The following is a 9,873-nucleotide window of genomic DNA, read 5'->3' as shown; positions in this document are numbered from 1 at the left end:
CCTCAGTTTTCGCTTACCCAATAGACAAAATATTCAGAAATCCAGTGAGCCACTCTTCACCTGGCACTGTACAGTCCCTTGTGGGTTCAGAGCTGTTTGCATGACTAACTTTTCCCAGGAACAGAAGACAGCTTGCTTTTTTTCTGTTCATGTTTATTTTGCAGCAACTGAAGTTTTTCCAAACAGCAGTTAATGAAAATTTCAGAGACATCAGACTGTCTTGAAAAAGCTATAAAATTCTACAGGCTACCTGAGTTAAGATTTCAAGCATGTAAGTAGCACATTACAGTTTTTGAGGGGTGCCCATCTGATCCAAGATGATCCAGCCAGTATATCTCTGTATCACAGAGAGAGAGGCATAGAATGAGAGACCTGGTCTTCTCTCAGTCTTGGCTATAAGGCACAGTGGAATTTCTCTCTTTTAAGTGGTTATCTGTTAATCCAAAAACATATCTGACTCTTGAATAATCTGCTTTACAAGCCAAGGAAAAGATAATTTAGATATCAACTGTTCACTTTTTACAAATAATCACGTCTCTTGTTTAAAATACTTGAATTCGAGTCACAGGTTTGCCATTAATTTACTGTATTACCTTGGGCTACTTATTGATTCATCTGGGTCTCAGTATACCTATGACAAAAAGGAATTAAAATAATACAAAACAACTACCACAAAACAAAAATGGGATTAAGTAATCACTAGGATTACTTCTGTTTCAAAGATGTGTGGTTTTCAATTGGGACTAACATCTAACAAGTCCTTTTTTTAAAAAAATTAATTTATTTATTTTATTTACATTTATTTTTGGCTGCGTTGGGTCTTCATTGCTGCACACGGGCTTTCTCTAGTTGCAGTGAGCGGGGGCTACTCTTCCATGTGGCGCGTGGGCTTCTCATTGCGGTGGCTTCTCTTGTTGCTGAGCACGGACTCTAGGCGCACGGGCTTCAGTAGTTGTGGTTCGCGGGCTCTAGAGCGCAGGCTCCGTAGTTGTGGTGCGTGAGCTTAGTTGCTCCACAGCATGTGAGATCTTCCTGGAGGGCTCGAACCTGTGCCCCCTGCATTGGCAGGCGGATTCTTAATCACTGTGCCACCAGGAAAGCCCCTAACAAGTCCTTTTTTTAAAAAAATTTTATTGAGGTATATAGTTGATTTCCAATGTTATGTTAATTTCTGCTGTACAGCAAAGTGACTCAGTTATACATATGTATATTCTTTTTCATATTTTTTTCCATTACGGCTTATCACAGGATCTTGAATATAGTTCCTTGTGCTATTCAGTAGGACCTTGTTGTTTATCCATCCTATAAACATTAGCATCTGCTAATCCCAAACTCCCAGTCCGGTCCCTCCACTTGTGGTTGGGCAACCACAAGTCCCAAGAAGTCTTTTATCAGCTGTCACTATCTAAGAGGCTACTTCCAGGAGCAAGTCTTCTGTGGGGATTAATTCTCAAAGACAATCTCCGATTCATGCCCAGGACACAGGAGGAGCTGGCTGATGTGAATACCTACCTTGGGAAATCAGAGAGCAGGGTGAATACAGGAAGTTGGGATATCGCCCAATTCAGCCATCAATGTACCTCCAAAGCTTTTACATGAAAAAAAAAATCAAATTTTGAAAATTCAGAAGTTCTTCTGTCAAATAGAGCAAGGGCAGTGTAAACAGCTAAACAGAGTCAATGGGGTGGCAGGGGTGGAAGAAGGCTAACAGACTTGGGAGTTTCAGGGGAGCAAAAACCATGGCTTAAATTTTAGATGGCTGAATACTAACCCTTGACTCTACCTTTTATTGGCTTTGTGACACCAGATGGGTTGCTTAAACCAGGGCCAGCTTCATGGACACGTGACCCGTGTGGTCGCAAAAAGCCCTGCACTTAGAAAGGTCCTGGGCTTGGTTGAATATTCTCCTATTGCCATCTTGCAATTCTCAGTAATTTTTTGAACAAGGAGCCTTGCATTTTCACTTTTCACTGGGTCCTGCAATGATTTAGCCAGTCTTGAGGTTAATCTTTCCAAAACGTAGCTTTTCCATCTCTAAAATGAGAATAGCAATATTTGTTGTTTAGGATCATCATGAGGATTAAGTGAGGAACTTAGGAAAGTTCCCAACGAGCTTGGTGCGTGATGTGCTTGCTAAATACAAATGGTAAGTCTTGTTCTCTACTTTGACCCATTTCTAGACCCACGTCTAACTCTTCTTCTTTAAAAGGAGACATAAGACTGAGGGTTTCTTATTTCCTCCTCACTTGATTTTCACAGACTGGTGCGGTCCATATATGGAAGCATAAAGCCATCTTGAATAAAAACTGGTTTGGGCCAACTTAGAATTATTAAATGCAATAAAACCTCTCATGTGTTTACGGTTGGGTCTGAGGCCTCACATAGACTGATAGCTCTGGTAAGGCTTTTGAGAATTTCAACAGCGCATGGCATCTCAAACAGTGCAAAATGCCCCCCAAAATAATTAACATTGAGCTTGACTCTTTGCACGTCTTTTACAGAAAAATAAGCCCTTAAATGGCCAATATCTTACTTCAGCAAGTCTTCTTACGTTATGGGGAAAATGTGAGTTGTTACTATGGAGAAGTTACATCATTTATTTCCCTTGAACTCCCTATTCTGAACACATTATTAGTTTTTAAAGAATGTGAGTTCTTCAATTTTAGAAAAGGTCTTCTCTCTTCACCTCTTGTTGAAGAGATCTTGATGAATATCTTCTGTTGTTTAATTTTGTTTCCACTCATACATTTTCTTAATTTTAAAATAATTTGACATTATAGTTGTATAGTTGCATTTTTACCTAGAATGGAGTGGAATTGGGTGAGACTCAAGGGATTTCTAACAAAATAAATAATAAAATCAGAAAGATAGCTCACATTTAATGAACTATGCACCAGTATTCTCAAGAGTTTAAAATGCCTTTTATTTCATCTTCAGAAAAACCTTATGAGATATGTACTATTATCCCCCATATACCAATGCAGAAAATGAGGTTTAATGAGGGGAAGTAGTTTGACTACAATCATATTAGTGGTAGCACTAGACTTGAATCCATGTCTGTTGAACTCCAAAGCCTGCATTTTTAACCCTTATGATGTCCAAAGCAAAAATATCAGATCTGTGAAGGACTCATCATAAGGAAAGAAGGAGGAATGCAAGTAAACTGTCACTCACTCATTTATTCAGAAATCTAATTTATATTCACAGAGCATGCTCTGAGTCAAACACTATCTTGGCAATGAGGATGCAATGCCTACAATAGACATAATCCTCACTTCAAAGGGCTTAAAAAGTGAAAGGCATAACCACCCAAGTAAATATACTGTTTGAGTTGTGCTAACTGGTATTAAGGAGAAGTGTAGGATACCTGGTGAGTGTATAACAAGAGAATGGGTCCCAATCTGGTGTGGCAAAAAAAAGGAGGTTTTCCTTGAGGAAGTGATAATAGGGCTAAGACCTGGAGAATGAGTAGGGGTAGGTGGAAAATGGGGATACTGGCCTAAGTCACTCTGTCAATGGAAGCAGAATTGCTGTGGTGGGGAAAGAGATCCCTTTTGCGTCTACTAAGCCTGAAATCCTTATGATACAGCCAAGCAGAAGTTTCAAGTAGGCTATCTTACATACAGGTCTGGAACTCAAATGAAGAGTCTAGGCTGGGAATACAGATATGGGGCTTGTTGACAGAGGTATTACAAAAGATGGGATGGAGAACAAAGGTGGAGAGATTGGGTCTTTGAAAGGTAGAGGGACGCATTGTCTTGTGATAAGTGGGAAAGAGAAAAAGAAGGTAAGGATACATGTAGATACAGATGTTATGTTGTAATACAACATGTAAGTACAATACTATAATGGCAACGTGGACAAAGGACCACCAAGGCAGATACGAAAACAAATTACTAAACTCCATGGGAAAGGGGAGAAAGGATTAGCGAAGCAGCATAGACAAGGAAACATTTGAAAAGGTGAGTGGGCATTAACCAGGCTGATACTGTTGCCAGAAATAACAAATAGAAATAGAGTGTATCTTATGCAATATTAAAAAAACAATTTTTTTTTTTATCTGAAATTTATATTGTGCCGGGTATCCTATTTTATCTGGCAATCCTTTAGGCAGAGAAGTTAGGAAAAAGCACTACGGCAGAGGGTACAACAAAGATAAAAGTGTGAGCCCTGACAATGCATGAGGTATTTAGGGAATCACAAATAGCTTGTAATAAGCAAACTAAGGAGTTGTCACAAGTGATAAGGCCACAGAGATATTCAGGGGCCATAATATGATGTTTGTCTGTTTGCAGGCTAACTTTAGATGAACAGTTCTGTCTGATGTTTACCAGGTAGGTAAACTAGTTCGGCCTGTAGATAGGTAAGTAGGTAGGTAGGTAGGTAGGTATCATATAGGAATATAGGCATGGGAACATACGTTATGGTCAAATATAAGGAAGGAAGGAAAACATACGCTTGTTTGAACACCTCCGATAAAACCGTCCTTTTTCCAGGTTCCCAATCTCTCTCTTTCTCTCTCTCTCTCTCTCTATAGAGGGAGATAGTTCCAGACCCAACTCAGGGTCCTTTCCCCTGCAAGGGTCTTTACACAATTGGAATGGATTACAGTTTCTCTCAATAGGATCGTGAGACTCTATGCAGATGTAAAACATGCTTCTCACTGCTGAGAACTCCTATCTAGAGAAGGAGTCTTGTGAGTCTGAGTCTTCTTTTGTAACTCTCTGGATACTTCAAAGAATGCCGTCACCTTTAATGAAGCAAATGCATGCACATCTCCTTCCCTAAATGTTCACATTTCTCTGGATAACCCTATCCAGGTTACCATAAAACCAAACAACTTTGAAGGTCTAAATGCGTTTAAGTTCTTTAAAGGTTTAAACATGATTCTTCCCCTTGAGATTTATGTGTGTGTACACACTCAGGGTTTCCAAGCCTTGGCCACTGCCTCGGGGAATAAGACAGCTTGTTTTGGCTACAGTTTGGGAACAGCACAATTGAAACATTGCTCACATAAGTGACACAAACCCCACCGGTGATGTCATGGCTTTGCATGGAGATGTTGCAAAGGAGTCCATTTAAGTTATTGAAAAGGAACACTTGAAGGGTTGATCTTTATCTTGGGCTTCTGAGAAAATGGATCTTTATTACAACCTCATTATTTTAGGTAACTTGCCTCTGACCGTAGTAGTTCAGATCACTTTCAGAAATGCGTATTTTGTGTCTACTATGTACCAGGCATGGGGTTTGAAGCTGATAATTTCAGAATGAATTAAATATTACCCCTGGTATCTCTCCTTGCTCCCCTGCTCTGCTTCTTTTCTCCACTACTTCATTTTAATGTTTTAGTCACTGAAGACAATTTATAGTTTGGATGAAATATCCCTTAATTACCATATTTCATGAATTCTGAAAAATTCCATTTCAGTTCTAAACTTCCTTAAAGATAATGAGTAGAGTGCTGGGTGTAAAGGTCATTTCAAGAAAATATTTTTTAAAATCCTGTGACAAAAATGGACTTAAAGCATGATTTAATTGGGAGGTAGTTAATTGGATGACTCTAATTTTCTTAATGGCTTTTTGAATGTCTGGCATATTTTATAAAATGTTGTGATAAGGGTAATAAGAAGTATAAGGTGGGGTGGAGGCCTAAAGAGGAGCTCTCGATTCAGGCTGGAGCAGGGATGGGGGTGAGGCTGTATGATAGGGATGTCTTATCAAAGGAGGCAATGCCTGAAGAATCAGAAAGATGAATTTACAGAAAGAGTGAAGAAGAGTGATGTTCCAGGCAGAGATCCTTTGGATAAATGCATGATGGTGTAAAACAGTAGGATATTTAAAACGTTCTCCAAGGAGAACACCATCATTTTACAGACAGGTTTCCTCGCCTTTAGAGAGGGGTGTGGGTCTGATGTAGTTAACTAATATTTTAGAGCAATTGTCAGAGCACAGAGGAGAACACTAGATTTCTGACTCCAGATCACTGGTTTTCTATGCCAGTGTGAGGTCTTTGTTCTGCATGTTTAGCCTACATTCCAAGACCTCATTGTTAGTTAAAGTTCCTATAAACATTCCAGTTATCCCAAGCAAAATTCCTCACCACAGGTTGCATGAGATGTCCAAGACCACCCGCTTTGCTAGATGAAGGATTCGTTGGAGTTTGTTATGGGACGAACAAATCATGGAATGCCTCTAACTTTCTAATGGGGGTGGGTCTTAGTTACTGTTATTTTGAAAAATTCCTTTGAGTAACTTTATTTTTTTTAATATTTCATTTATTTATTTATTTATTTATTTATTTATTTATTTATTTGGCTGCATCAGGTCTTAGTTGTGGCACCCAGGGTCTTCGTTGAGGCATGTGGGACCTTTAGTTGCGGCACGCAGGCTCTTCCTTGCGGCGCGCGGGCTTCTCTCTAGTTGTGGCGTGTGGGTTATCTCTTCTCTAGTTGTGGCGTGCAGGCTCCAGGGCACGTGGGCTCTGTAGTTGTGGTTCATGGGCCCCACGGCATGTGAGATCTTTAGTTCCCCGACCAGGGATGGAACCCTTGTCCCCTGCATTGGAAGGCAGATTCTTTACCACTGGACCACCAGGGACATCCCTTGAGTAACTTTAAATTGACCCAGGTGGAAATTTCGAATTTGACCCAGCTTCCTCCTCCTCCTCCTCCCTCTCCTCTGTTTTCTTCCCTGCTACTTCATTCTCAAAAGTCACTTAAAGACAATTTCTGTTTTGAGGAAATAGATCATTTAATTACCGTATTGCACAAACATCAAGAGAGTTCCACTTGAGTTCTATCCTTCCTAGAGCCCAGGTTAGGAATGTGGGAGATAAGCTGTTTGACCTTGAGCAAACCACTTTTCAGTTTCATTCTTCATATCTGTCCAGGGAGACTGATTGGACTGGCTGACTTTTCAGATTCCTCCCAACCCTAAAGTTTAATAATTTGTTTTTCTAAGTTGCTGGCAGAAAGATGGAGTTTCTTGCAACTTGTTTTCAAAATTTATATATTTTCCAGGAGTTTGATCTAAGGATGAGCTTAATACCCAACCATGAGCCTGTGATGGCTTACACAATCTTCCCCCTGGTTCTTTGATCCAAAGACCACCACTGCCTTTTCCCACCTCTTGAAGCTCTCTTCATTTGTCTAGCACGGTTTCCCGTTCGTCTCCTTGGATGATTTTTCCATGTTTCTCCTGTGCCCAAACAAAAACAAAACAAAACCAAAAACAGCATTGCTACAATTTTGTGGAGGGAAGCCATTCTAAACAACTATTAATATTTCAGTGATCTAAAACAGTTTTTCGATTTCTCAAGGACAGTTTGTCATGGTACCCACTTTCCTACCATCTAAGGAAGGTGTCCCAAGTAAGTGCAAGGCTAAAGATGTAAGGGTGGAACTAACTTCCCATTGGGGATTGCTATAAAATGGGAATTTTTCCTTCTCTGATCTCTAAATGTGGCCACAAAATGTTGCAACGAGGCTAGGTGGAAAGAATGTTGACATCTCTTCATTCCTCAACTATAAGATCAGTTTTGGAAAACTGATAACACGCTTAAATTAGTTCCTTCACACTAAAAGAACCCATATTTTCACAATGGGACAGTTGGAAGTTTCTGAGAAAATGCTCTCAGAAATCTGCCATACATGCCTGCAATAGCATAGTCCAGACTGGTTTCCTCATCTCATTGTCTCTGACTCCTTACCTTTCCCTTATGTTTCTATAATAATGTTCTGCTTGGAGTTCCCCAAATACTCTATGATGTCTCTTTGTCCAAATTGTGCCATCTGTGAGGGATGCCCTTCACCACCTAGCCATCCTGGCACTTCCTGGGAGATCCTCTCAGATCGCTCCTCCTGAGAATTCTGTCCTAATATCCATGAGTTGAATTGTCATGCTAACTCCAATTCCACCTCTATCGTGACAGTTCGTACATTGCACTTCAATTACTTTTAGGCATCTACCATGCCTGGAGGACAGGGTTTCCATTTGATTCATCTCAAAACAGTCAACATGTGCCCAGCAAGGCTCTGAAGAGCAATGGATAGCACTTAACTGGAGACCTAGTCAGGTATACATGATAAATATATCTTCCAAACACAGAGATGAACACACAGTAGACCTTCAGTGCATGGGTTGGAATGATTAATAAATTACTTTTAACTAGAAGAAGATAAAATGTTAGGGCCTGCATGGAACAAAAGGTCTGAGTAAGAGGGAACTCCTCCTGGCTGACTGCCTTGAGCTGGGACATCATTATTTTACTGCCAGAACACCAGCCCTTCAGCCCTTCTTGGGTTTCAAGCATGCCGGCTGCTTTCAGATTGGAACTTACACTGTCAGCTCTCCCGATTCTCAGGCCCTCAGACTCCGACTGACTCTATACCATTGTCTTCCCTGAGTCTCCAGCTTGCAGAAGTCCTGAGATTTTTTTAGCCTCCAGAATCACATGACTCAATTCCTTATAATAAATCTCTTGGTGTGTGTGTGTGTGTGTGTGTGAGTGTGTGTGTGTGTGTGTATTCTGTGGGTTATGAATTGGAGGGGGCCAGACTAGAAGTATTTGATATTCTACCTTCAATACACTTGATTGATTTGATCTATCCTAAACACCACTTATGTGAAAGGCATGTTGCTGAGTGTTAAGGTTGGGATAAGGGCAAAGAGTGGAAACACAGTACATCAACGGATTTCCCCTCCCCTCCACCCACCCACCATGGACGTCACAATCCAGGGTGGTAAAATTATTGACATATTTTTAGGAAACATTTTGATGCTCTTTCCAGGCTTAATCCCAGACTCATAAAAGTTTCTCAATAATATGTATGGACTAAAATTTGATTGAGCAAATGACTAAAAAAATTAAGGTATAGCTGTCACTCATTGTCCAAGGTTTTAAGTGAATAAAAAATTTAACTGACAATTTTAAAGCCCATATCCATTTACAAAGAATCGTCTTATCCCCTACCTTTATGACACTCAGAAAGCAATGCAAAATAGGTAATCTTTTTGATTATATCCATTTATTGCATGAGGTAACTGAGACTCTACAGAAGTTAATATCATTTATTCATTACATGGCCAAGAAGTGTAGACTTGAAATTACATTCTCTAATTTCAGATCCATTTTTATTTCATTAGTCTCTCTGTAGCAGTTAATAATATGCATCCCCAGAAGGTAGTCTGTAGAGAGACTTCAGCCCTGTAATAGCCTCCCCGAGGAGGTACCAAAGCCAAAATCAATGGAAGAACTCACCAGTCAAGGAGAATCCATGCTCAGGTGCTGAGTCACCCTGGCACCAACCTGCCAGGCGGGTGATGTTGTTCTTCTGTTGCAGACTGGTACATCTTACAGGAGCCTAAATGGCTTCTTGACAGAGACTCTGTTCATGGATTCCTGTGGAGTCATTCACTTGTTCATTTACATATTCATTCAGGATGTCATCCAGCTTATTAAAGCACGCAAGGCCTGAAAGGATGATCTCACCCGGTCTGGGGAGCTCAGACCCTGGAATGGCATTTGGCAGGAATTTTCTCTCCTGTACATGTGGGTCAGGAGACCTGGGAGACAGCAAATCAGAGGGCTATTGGCTGAGTAGCCCTTCCAGGGGGGAGAATGACCCCTTCTGAGGCAAACCTCTGGGTCATGTGTCTATCTGTCCCAAGCCTCCTCTGGGCCATGGCACTGTGCCTGTCTGTTTTAAGCTCTGGAAATAGGGAAATCAACTCAGATGCCACCTTCTCTGCATGGAGCCAAGTAATTTCACATAAAATGAAAATTCAGTCTGAGCAAAAAAGATCCACTGCTTTCCAATCCAGTTATATAAGCCCCAAAGTGACATTTTACTAATGAAGGGAATAGGGCTTTGA

The 9,873-nt window shown here is 40.6% G+C and overlaps 1 long non-coding RNA gene across 1 annotated transcript; it reads right to left on the bottom strand.

The window, feature by feature from the left end:
- Positions 1-2,066: 2,066 nt before the first annotated feature.
- Positions 2,067-9,522, bottom strand: LOC130708429 (uncharacterized). The gene is made up of 3 exons (XR_009008625.1): positions 9,260-9,522; positions 6,759-7,197; positions 2,067-6,555 (listed from the first exon to the last, which is right to left on the bottom strand). It is a non-coding gene; the product is annotated as an uncharacterized LOC130708429 (long non-coding RNA).
- Between the last annotated feature and the right edge of the window lie 351 nt (positions 9,523-9,873).

The sequence above is a fragment of the Balaenoptera acutorostrata genome, chromosome 6 (genome assembly GCF_949987535.1).
Source record: "Balaenoptera acutorostrata chromosome 6, mBalAcu1.1, whole genome shotgun sequence".
In the NCBI taxonomy this organism is placed as follows: Eukaryota; Metazoa; Chordata; class Mammalia; order Artiodactyla; family Balaenopteridae; genus Balaenoptera; species Balaenoptera acutorostrata.
The sequence above is the reverse complement of the archived record's forward strand: the minus strand, read 5'-3'. Positions and strand labels throughout refer to the sequence as shown.